Raw genomic sequence first — 12626 nt, forward strand, 5'->3', positions numbered from 1 at the left:
CCGAGGCTCTGGACTGTCACTTGACTCATTCAAAGCCACCCAGGTAGCAAGTGTCAGAGATACACTTTCAGTCTCTATCTGCCTCTCTCCAGAGCCCTTCCTCTCCGTGCTGCACTATTGTATTAATTTGCAAGGTAGGTGGGACTGCTTTCTCTTTGTGGGTGTAAGTGTCCCATTCCCTCCTGTTGTTCTGTCTGATCCTTGTACCCTTCTCAGGAGGAATAACAATTCACAAGGCTTCTTCCTGGCCAGAGGGCCCTACACGTTTTATCCTCCACCTACCTCCAGCCAGGAAAATGATTCTAATGATGCCCTTGGCAGGGATACCACTGGGGCCAGTGGTGTAAGGGAACTAGTTAAGCACAGATTCAGAAAATTTATTGGTGATTAAACTGCTGTTCCTCATGTGCGTGAGGAGAAAGACGTGTGGGTAGTTTGCAGGGGAAATTGAGAACACGTCAAGAGACAGCTTTTTGAGGAGCGTGGGGATTGTAAAGGCTTCTAGGAAGAGTGGGTTTGAAGCCAATGTTGGTTGACCCTGGTGGGAATTCTCGACAGACAGCATTCATACGGGGAGGGCCAGCAAGCTGACCCTAGAGGTTGAGGGTGTACCGCCCACCCAAGAAACAGGCTCCAAAGGAGCATGTGAACCAGAGTCTTCATCTCAGACATTTTTCTCTCTCTCATACGCATGCACCCACAAATTTCTCCCTGTCGCTCCCCTACACACTGACATTTGAGCTCTTTGCCAGTACTCTAAAAGGAATTTGGCAGAAGAAGGCTCCAGCTCCTTCCACGGCCCCTGACATATGTGCCTTGTTCCGAGCTGCGCTGGGCGAGGACAGAAGGATGGAAGTGTGTAGAGTGAGGTCAGCAGAGGCGGTGTGTCCTCTTTCACCAGATGCCTTATTATGTAATTACCCTGTATTTGTATGTTTTCTCCAGCAAAATTAATGTCATTTGTAGAAGAGGAGTGTGATGTGTAGCCAAAAATATGGAAAACATTGTTTCTAGATCTGGGAAGAAGAATATTTGGAAATAAACCCCTGCCCTTGGAGCAGACCTCGAGGGGCTCTTCTACTTCATTTAAACTGAGGATAATGTAGCTCTCAGAACCTCGTCAGTTAACTCCTCAGTCCCCGAGCTCCTCCAGAGTGACAAGGGAGGAGGAGAAAGCGAAAGTAACCAAGGGGCTTTTATTGTCGCCAGGACAGCTTGGCCTCCACATTCCTTAGACTTGACGCTCGCGTCTCCGGATGAGTGAGGAGAAAAGCTGCAGATTGCCTGGAAGGACAGAAAGTCCAGGGAACCTTCTGGGTCCTGCATACTGTCCTGAATCTCCAAGAATGGAGGGATTGTTTACACTATTTTATCAAGTTGGCAGAACTAAGCCACAGGCACACCTGAATCCTTCTCCTTCTCTTATAGAATCCGGGGTCCCCAGCACCAGCCACTGTTGCCTTAACACTTTCTTTTTATTTTTTAAATTTTTAAAAATTTTTTTGAGGTCACATTGGTTTATAACATTATTATACAAGTTTCAGGTGTACAACACTGTAATTTGACATCTGTATACACTACATCATGTTCACTACCAGAAGTCTAGTTTCTATTCATCACCATACAATTGACCCCCTTCACCCATTTCACCCTCCCCCTAACTCCCTTCCCCTCTGGTAACCATCAATCTGTTGTCTGTATCTATGACTTTGTTTTTGTTTTTTAACATTTTCTTTAAATGTCCACGAGATAAAGATGCTCCTCCAAACACACAGAAAGAAAAAACAGAGCGAGACGGAGTGGCTGAGTCTGGGCTCGACGAGGTTTTGCGCTGATGATGGAACTCAAGCTTTTATTTCATTACCTACGTGTTTTACAGAAATTGAAAGCAGGGAAGCAAAGTTGTTCAGGTAAGAGCATAAAATCCTGCCACCTGTCTAGGATGTGCCTCCTACTTCCACCAAGACAACTTCTAAATACAAGAGAAATAACCTTATTGAGAATTTATGATGTTTGAGTCTAGTTGCATTCTTGTTCATTCCTGTAACCTACATAACCCTGGGAGGCAGACGTTATTTCCATTTTATAGATGAGGATACTGAGGCTCAGAGAGGTTAAGTCGTTTGCTAAAGATTGCACAAATAGTAAAAGGTGAAGATACAATTTATTCTAGGTCTGTCTGATTTCTAAAGTTGATGATGTAAAGTGAAGTCAATTTTGGTTTCAATATCATAATAGTCCTCAGGACTTAGATTTTTATTAACGCTGTAAGCAGTCTATGGATTGCTTCACAAACAGCAATACGGTTCTGTGCTAGTTATCATGGGGCCTTTCTCATATTCCCATATTTGACAGACCTTTATTTTAGAGGATTGGTTTTCCAATCAAGGAAATGTAGGCATCTCAGAGTTTCTAGGCAAACCAAAACATTCTTAGCAGACTGGTTTATTCTGACATGAGTAGTTTTGTCTCCAAACTTCATGGTAATAGAGCAATTGACACTCTCACCGTATGTTTAAATGTGGCAGGAGATCCACTCAAATGAGAAAAATTCTTTAGGCACATTTGTGTGGCAGATGAAAATGCCTGTTCTGTGCCAGCAATGGATAATCCCAGGTGCTCCTCATTCATGTCTCCACCCAGGTCTGAGCCTTGGAATTTGACTTCCCAGGGCTTTGGTTGAAATCCCTCGGTCTTGTCTAATTCCATGCAGAGTATCCAGAGAAACCTGCTTCCCCAGGCCTTGGCTGCAAATGGGTTATAAATGAGCTTCTTATAATTTAAGTACATCTGAATCCAAACAATTCCTTGAAGTTTTGATGCTGCTGAGTCTGCAGTTCCTCAGATGTCTGGACCGAGGAAGGCACGCCAAGAAAAGAACATTCCAAATGTACTGGCTACGGGGACTACACTTGATTGTGTGATGTCCGCGAATTACCTACATGGGGAAATTAGGACGGACAGTGCTCAGAATGTGAGGACCTCCAGGGTTTTCATAGTAAATTCTCCAGTTAACGCCTACCACCGATGAGGAGTAAATATCAAACAGAAGTAGCTAAGCTTTGTGGAAAGTGGATATAAAACCAAAGACTTTAAGTAACTGGCCTGTGGCCACACAAATCAATGCTGGAAGCTGAGAATAGAAACCAGTCTTCTGACCTCTAGTCTGAGACTCTATCCATCATCCCTGTCTCCTTCGGACTAAAATACACCCTTTTCTTTAAAAACAAATGGAACCAGCATGACCTAATGAAAGTGAATGTCTTTATTGCAGTTGTCACAGCAACCAGATTCAGAATTCAAAATATAAACTTGGATTTTGTGTGTATTTTTGGTGGCAGGGGGACACTGGGGAGATAGTAGTAATCCCCTCTCCAAATAAATAATAAATAAAGTGTCATTCTTCTATGACTTGAATCCTGATGCTGGTATAAAATGCTGAAGTGATTTGAGTTTTAGAACTTCCAGATGGGTAAATATAATTTTCTGTCACAGATTTTTTGCCATTTTTCTTTTTTAACAAAAGGAGAATCCTATTTTAATTCTATGGTTCTCTTTACAGTATTCAAAGTTCTTTAGAAATTTGATGACTCAATATATAATTACTACATTTTATAGGATTTCAGATAATTTCTAGCCAGGATGTAACTCTATATACCATCATAATGAATAGGCCAATGTTCTTCATTTATTTTGTGTCTAGGGTTATATGACATGATTGCTTTAAAAAAGAAAATTGTTCTCCAAAAGCAGTCCCTCATGAAAGTTCTTTACATGGTAAGAGGTTGTAATTATATGCAGCAGAAATTCCTAGTTGCCTCTCAGTATCTATTCCCCTCTTTTCCTTGGTAATAAGAACCCCAATTTTTTTCTAATCTCTTTGCCACCAAGCCAAATTACTGCTTGCTCATGTCTATCAAAGTTAAATGTGACCATGCATTTTGGCCAAGGAAATGTAAGTTAGAGTATTTTATGCAACTCCCAGGAAGTGTCTCTAAATGGAGAAGGGTTACCTTCTTCCTTTCTGGACCATGACTGTGATGGCTGGAGCTCTGGCATGCAGTTGGGACTCTGAGGTCATGGGACATATTCTGAGGATAGCAGAGGTATCGGCTGGACAAATCCTGTGTCCTGAAGACTTAGGGGAGCAGGTACCCTCACTACCTGCCTCTGGATTGCCTTTACAGGTGAGACAAATAACATTTCTATTTTGTGTAAACCACTGCCAATTTGGGCTTTCTGTCCCATGCTGGGGAACCTAATCCTAATTGATACAACATGTAAAACCATATTATCATTATTGATTGGATTATGCTATTAAACTCTAATCTTCCAGGTTTGAAGGGAAGGGAAGGATCCATCAGGTCTTTTTCACTCCTTACTCCTCCCCATTCACATCACAATAGTTCCCTGCCTGGAGTCAACCTGGCATTCACACAAGCCTCCCTGGAGGACATTTACTCGTGGCCTGGGTAAGAGGAGTTTGCAGCCCTCTCTGCAGAAAACAAACAGCCCTAGATGACAAAGACATATTCCTAATAAGCTAGCTGTCCAGGAAGTGTGGGGATGGCCAGCTACTTCATCAAAGTGCAATCTCCAGCCTGTGAAGCAATCTTGTCCTTGCACATGTCCCCTAGCACATTGGTACAATTAATTTATGATCATTACTGACCTCGGGTTTAGAACAACCACAGAATGGGCCACCTAATGCAGCGGGTGCCATCCTGTGCACACAGGCCTGGTGCACTTCTCGTCTGCTTATCACAGTCACTTAGGCCCAGCCTACAACCCCAGAGCAGTGCTGGAGGAGACCCCGGGCTACTTAACTAGTTATGTTAACTAGTTATGGCTGCTTTACCATTTATGAGACATGCCGACCGTTACCTTTATTAGATCCCGTGTCCAGTGTCAGAGAGACTGTCTCATGCACATGTCTCATCTCCTGGAGCAAGTTGGAGAAACTGAGGCCCTGGCTGGGACCTGAGCTCAGGGCGGAGGTGGAGGTGATTGTCCAGGAGTGGACAGTCAGTATTAGCCCTTCCAGGTGCTCTTTGAGTCAAGGTTTCACACGAGCCATTCGCAACACTGAGCACAGACCAGCCCCCAGCCACCAGGCACCATACAGGAAAATTCAGCTCTGAGCAAAACATAGGATGGTTGTCATTGTCAACGTAGTTTACCTTTAAGATGAGAAAATCTAAAGGCAAGTAGTCCTTTAGGTCTTTTTTGGTTCAATAAAAGTAAGCAGCAAATAGGCAAATATTTGCATTTCTTTTGAAATATGAAAACTTCTTTTATTTCAGAAATAGTCTTTTAGGACACAAAATATTTTATCGACAGCACTACTTAAATGTATGACCCTGCATGAACCTAAATATGCATTTACACCCAATGCTCTAGATTTAACCCTTTAAATGGCAAAATGTGCATTTTTATATGAACATAAGTATTAACCTTATTTCTTTATATTAGTTTTATTAATATTAAACCATAAACTTAAAGGCTGAGTCTCTAACAACTCATAAATAGTAAGGGACTATTGTTCCAATTCAATGATCCAGCTGCCAGATTTTTAAACCTGAGCAATTATTACTGAGCATTCAAATGATCATAATTGCGATTTACAGGTTTTATGGGGAGAGATTAACATCTCCTTTCCTTGAAATCCTCACGTGATGTTTTAACTGACCTTTTTTTCTCTTCTGCCTTGTCTTACTTGATTTAGCGAGTGGAATGCAGATTCTTTCCAGAAGCGTTTGCTGCCAAAATAAGGAGGCCAATTATTTGTTGTAGGTACAAAATCAACCGACTTTGGAAGTGTTGCCAAATGGTGCATTCTTCCGATGTGCTGTGTCATAGTTTCAGTGCACCGCAAATTGGTTACACTCGCTCAGAGCCGCCTCCGGGGAGTTCACTTGCAAGTCATTTGGTTGTTTGTGCTGATTTATAAATGTTCAGAAGAAAAAAAGTCTGGGTTCTGTAGAAGGGTTACGTAAAATGGAAAACTTCTCACCACGAGGGAAGGTGTCTGAGTCGGTAACTTTTGAAGAAGAGGGCAAAGAGTTCTGGTGACAAAAACACATGGATAGCAGAAAATTAAGAGGGGCAGGGAGGAAGATTAGAAGGAACTTGGCACTGGAAGAGACTTGGCACTGGAAGTAACAGGATTGTTGAGAAGGTCTGTGGCATCCTGGAAGGGAGAAAAGATAAGTATAAAAATATACCTATTTTGGTCAAGCTTATATCTGATAAGCATTATTCAAGCATACTTTGATTGTCATTAAACTTTTTATTTCTTTTACTTTGTGCTCTCGTTCAGCTGCGCTGCTTTTCATAAGAGCATCTACTTTAATGAATATATGTTTTATTTTCTTAATAAATGGGACTGAGAGCTCCTTGACAGATGAACTGGGGAAATCAAACTGGTAGTTTATTCATTCAATGATTCAACAAAATTAAGGTAACTAATACAGTATTTTGCTGCTTTATAAAGATTTGTGAAATGTCTTGAATACTGTAGGAAAAAAAACACAAGTTCATGTATAAATTCCTCTTACTTGAGAAATGCCTACCTGTGGGCTAGGCAGCTCAGGTGATGGTTATCCAAAATGCAGACCACATTTGTAGTATTCCAAAGCCCACTTGCCCGGGTTCAAATCCAGGCATTGTGATCTATTAGCTGTGTGACTCTGGGAAGCTTACTTAATCTTTCTGGGCCTCAGTTTCTTCATCTAGAAAAGGGGGATAATTGTAGACATATATAATACAGCAAAGATGAGAACTGCTGAGAATGGTAAGTTTCTTATAGATGTGTTTGGGTGCAAAGCCCAGTGGGACTGCCAGAAGGATGGGGAAGAAGAAGAACATTGCCTTGCCTTGAGGGAGCTTATGACCTAGTGTGGCAACAAGAAATATTACAAAAATTATAAGGAAAGATGCCCCTGAGTGTACAGTGATGGCTACAATGTTGCAGGGAACCTGTGATAGGTGTTATTAGTGATAGCTTTCTGGAGAAGAGAGCATTTCAACTGATTTTAAATTTAGGGTTAGATTTGAATTCACAATGCGTGGTGTACATATGCACAATTCTAAAATTCAAAATGCTCCAAAAACCATTCTATTCATAACATGTATGGCTACAAAAAATGACCTAATGAACTTAGTGAAAACTTAACATGAACTGATGTGAGGCTATTTATAATCTTTATTATCCCACATTGTGACCATTTCTAGATTTCTCTGCAGAGATATTAATGTTTTTGGTTATAGAGTGTTGCCCTGGACCCCCTGGTGGCATACACCTCTTATCTTATTGTCATGCAATGAACGACTCCAAAACTCATAGCTTAAAGCAACAATCACCGTTTATCATCTCTCAGGATTCTATGAGTTGATGGGCTCAGCTGGGTGGTTCTCTTGTTCCACCTGATGTCAGCTGCGGGTTGCAGCCATCTAGAGGTTCAGTGGGCTAGGACTTGTGAGATGGCTCACTCACTTGGCCAGCAGCTGGGGCTGAGCTGGACCTTTGGCTACGATATCTCAAGTCTCCCCACAACATTCTCCATGTGACTCATTTGGGCTTCTTCAGTATGGCAGTTGGATTTTGAGAGGATGAACTCCAAGAAGATTGAAGAAAAGCTGCAACTTTCTTAAGGCACAGGCCCAAAGTTTACAGTGTCACTTACACTGCCTTCCAGCGGCCAACACAAGTCACACGCCAGCCCAGATTCAAGGACAGGGGAAATGACCCTACCTATCAATGGGAGAAGTGGCAAAGAATTTGCGGCTGTTGTTAACCCGGCACAGGATGTCATATACTCCTTGGTATAGCTACCATATTACCTTAGAAAGTGTGATGCCTCTCCAGCCCCGCAGCTTTGAGTAAGAGGCAGAAGATCTGTATGTCATCCCACTGTGTGCTTTTAGTCCAATCTGGTGCATTATATTGTGGAAATACACCAGCACCATGACTGGCATCTTCAAATATTTTTCCTAAAAGAATGTTGAATGTGTGAATGTTTCTCTTCACACATGTTCAGGTTAACATCCAAAATGTCTTATTATAAATTTAAATAATTGCAAGGCTATAATTTCAGATGACCTATAAACATTGGAAACTTAAAGTAAAACCTTAATATTTTCTCTTGTAAATATACCAATGGAATCTAAACTCCAAAGTGATTTGATATCCACCATCAACTATTTTTAAACGACTTCTTCTTTTACAGGAGAAATTTTACATCATTTCTTTTTCCCATTAAATTTGCATTCCCATTATACTTCTCTACAATATAAATATGGGTATGTACTTAAATTTAATTTTCTATAATATTATGTGATATTTTAAATACCCTGCTCTACGTTTTGAATAATTACTTCTGGATTTAGTTATCATTACAATAATTACCATTGCATAATGGAACAAAAATGAAAATGTCTCACGAATTTTGATAATTATAAGAAAGAACATAACATTTTATCGAAAAATGCATCTATGGTGAGATGGGTGATTTTTTTTTCTTCTTTTCCTTTTTATTCTTTATTCTTTTAGTTCATATGTCTATGGATAAATACTACTTATTGTTAAAATGAAAAAAAGGATTCAGTATCAATTCTATTCCTATTTTTCAGTTTTATAAGTTCAAGTGCTTAGAAAATGCATTCACATAAATAGATGGAAATGGAAGAAAATTGTTATAACCATGTCACTCAATTCTTTGAACTTTTCCAAGCTACACTCCAGAAATACTATACTACACTATATAGATACTATAATCTATCATCAAAAATTACTCTTAATGTTCTATCAGCTGGCAATTCAATTATGTTCTCCTTCAATTTGGTTGAAAACAAAAAAACGGGAAACCAATCTGACTTATTACCAAGTTATTAGTGTGGACTTCTTGCCCCATTTCTTTAAGTGTGCCTTTCTGAGACAGGCACCCAGGGAAGATCAAGAAACAGTGAGAAGTATGATTTGTTCAATAAAATGGCTTTTTCCTCCCCAAAAGGGCTGAAGGGCTGCTGGATCCCTTGGGTGAGTGGAAGTCACAAGAAGGAGTTGCAGAGAGGGAGGTGAAGAACGTGGTCCTTGAGTCTGTGAGTCGCTGCTCCGCACCAGGAAAACCAGCTAAATGTTACTCCTTAATAAATAGAGCATTGCTGGGAGAATAGCCCCCTGACGGACCAACATGACAGAGCATTCTGAGGAAATGAATAACCAGGTCGACATGTTGGAGGGAGGGGTGCAGAATCAGTTAATATCATTTATTTCCCTTTAGAAAATCATTAACAAATTTACATTAAAATATTATAGATAATTAAATTAAATATTTTACACTGGCAGAAATATAAAATGGGACTTCATGCCTGGCATCTAGTAGGAGAAGAATGAATATTTCTGAATGAATGAATAAATAAATGAGATAATTGGAAATGATCTGGATTCTTTCCTGGGGAATAAGTTTCTGAGGTCATCAGATTTAATAATTTTATGGTATCTGAGAGAAGGAGTGTACGATTCTCATGATACCATGTTTGTCCTCAACCTCAAATCATGAGTATAGATTGATACTCTCCAAGGGGGCCTAGTAGGATTAGACAAATTTTAATTAAGTTTTACACAACAATGCTTTGAGAACTGGAATACAAATTGTTCCTATAGAAAGATGAAGTCAGATTTTTAGTAATTCAAAGCTGTATGGAGAAGTTATCCCTTGAATTTTGAAATAGAATTGACATAATATTGATATAAAAAGGCCAGTGTTGTTAACTATATGGAAAAAACTTTTAAAACTTAGTATCCCACCGGGTGATTGTGGCAGAGAAAGCTAACTAGGAACCCAAAATGGTGTTCCTTCTTCCACAATATAGAGACTTTTCTGGTAGGTGGTGGCCCAATGTAGGACAACACTTTCTAGCTCAACTTTATATCCAGGTCTCGCATTGAACCAGTTCTCTCCAGTGAAATATGAGTGGAAGTGATGTGTGTCACTTCTTACCAGGGTATTTAAGAGGCAGATGAGCCTTCTCGACCGTCTTTTTGCCCTTTTGCTGGTTGGAAACAGAATACTCTGTGGGGTCTATCACAGCACCCAGGGATGTTGGAGCCACAAGACAGAAGGTGTTAGGGTCTTTGAGTCATAAGTTAGAGGAAAACTGCCTACTGACCAAGAATTTATCAATGGACTGTTACATGAACAAGAAAAAAAATCCATTATATTAAACAACCAAAATGTTGGGTTTATTTGTTATAGCAGCTAGCATTGTCGTAATAAAACAGAGGTATAGATTGAAATTATATATAGATCAAAAATCACTGAAGTAAATTAATGCATGGTAGGTTTATATTTTATATTCAAGGGAATATAAAGTGTTTATATTTAAGGAAACCTAAGGTTTATGTGTGTGTAAGTTTTTCCTATTGGCTTTAGGAGATTCGAACGTGCCTCTTCTATTCTCAGGACTGCAGTCACATGCTAACCTTCCAAACACGTGCAATTAAAAATGCTTGAAACTTGCACAAGTAAACTACGAATTTTTATCACAATATGAATAATTCTTTGGAAAATGTTGTCACTCCAGCATGTATCCAAAAAAAAAGCCGAACAAACAGCAGCACGTCACATTATTGAAATGATTGCGAGTTTGCAGCAAAGTCAGAGTGATGGCATTGAGTGAGATGGGGAGCCATTGTTCTGGCCGTGGCATCTGCTAATTACACTTGGGTAGTGCTGCCGCTGGCGAAAGTGTCGGCATCCACCATTGGCAGTGGAAGATCCTGACTGGCCGGAACCCACCACCCATCCATCTTCATTCAGCCTTCCTTCCCAAAGGCCAAGGTTACTGATGCTCTAACAAGCACACTGACAGGCTTTATCAAACTTCTGTTTAGAGCCACTGATCACAAGAGGGCAACACCTTTCCCTGCAATTTATACAAATGACTTTGAATATGTGAGTTTTAATGCTGATTAAAAAAAAAAAAAGAGAGAGGAACCTGTTGAAGTCTTTTATTTTTATTTGGGGTAAAAAGAGAGGAATAGGACAAATAAAACCAGTCTGTTAAATTCCCTTTAAAACTAACTTACATAAAACAGGAGAGTCATCAAATAACATTTGAAGCAGTTATGGGTAGACATCCCATTCTAAATTGACAGATATTCAGCTAACAAAACTTCTGAATTTTGCTTCATCTTTGCAGAAGTCATTTTTGATTACTCCCTGAGAAAATCACGTGTGGCACACGTTGTAGCTATGTAGAATGCAAGCAAGTTCTAATTACTAGGATACTCCTAAATTCAAAGCATTAAGAATTCTTATAACGTGATGATCATAGCCAAATAATAGTAGGGCAGGGACCATCATCATGTCAGTCCAACTCTCAGGCTGTAATCCAGGTGTTTTGTTTACATGTTCCCAACCCTTCATCTTTCAGATTTTTTAAACTTTCATTGACAAAAACCTTTGACCATATTGACTTGATGCTTCATAGGCACAGCATTGCTTTACTCTCCTTATGTGAATAATCAACTAAACAGAGAGTTAGATCATTCCAGAATCTAGCCATCAGTTTTCACTATATTTTGCTGCAGAAACAACCCCCAAATCTCTGGTTTATTTCTCATGTTCATTTGATGTCATCTGTGGGTTGGCTTCACGCATCTTCATTCTAGGACCAAAGCTGGAGGAGCATGCTGGGGACGTGCCATGGGCACCGCTAAAGGAAAAGAACAAGAGAGGTAAAGCAAACAGCCAATGGCTCTGAAAGCTTCTGCTCAGACATAGCCTACGTCCTGTCAGCTCACACGTGATGGCCAAGGCAAGTCATGGGGTGAAGAGGGGGAGGAGAGAATAAGCCTTTTACAGTAAGAAGGAGCCGACAGTTAACAACAATAATACAAGCTACCCCCGTGCACTCTTTTGGTCACAAATATTCATTTACCCCCCTCTGCATGCAACATACCTCATCCTCTTGTAGAGGAAACTACACCCCATATCTCCTTCAATCAAAGTCCAGGATTTCATAGTCTCTTCATCGGCTCTATATCTGACTCCCTTTGATCTGGAGACCTATGAACAACAAAAACAAAATAAACAAACAACAAAAAAGTTATCTTTGAAGAAATATGACACAGTAATCACTCCCATTTGTAAAAGTGAAGAATGGGAGGCACACGTCGCTCACATCAGTCCCAATCGGAAAAATTGCCGTGTCTCCCTTCCCTGGGGTAAGGTATTGTGTTTCTTCAATCCTTTACAAGAGTTACTGATATTTATAATATGCTGGAACTATATTATTGCTCTTCTCAATGCTGTTGAAATGCAGATGGGTTCTTTAGCAAAGGTTACAACTGTTTTTTTTAAACTCTTTAGTTTGACTTTGGGGTGTTTCCCCATTAGTGTCTGGGTATGGGGTACTGAAGATTTTCTTCTCTTGCTTATATTATGACTGATACAGAGCCCAAAGATTGACATATTATGCATGGCATAGTTGTCTAATTATGTAACCTTAAACGTCCAAGAGGAAAATTCATAATCACTTCCAGGCAGTGATTAATGATTTTTGCTCTTTCTTATAATATGTTTCAGTCTCAAAAGCAGAAATGATAACACCCTAGTGTGCCC

Source organism: Diceros bicornis, chromosome 20 (genome assembly GCF_020826845.1).
Source record: "Diceros bicornis minor isolate mBicDic1 chromosome 20, mDicBic1.mat.cur, whole genome shotgun sequence".
Classification (NCBI taxonomy): domain Eukaryota; kingdom Metazoa; phylum Chordata; class Mammalia; order Perissodactyla; family Rhinocerotidae; genus Diceros; species Diceros bicornis.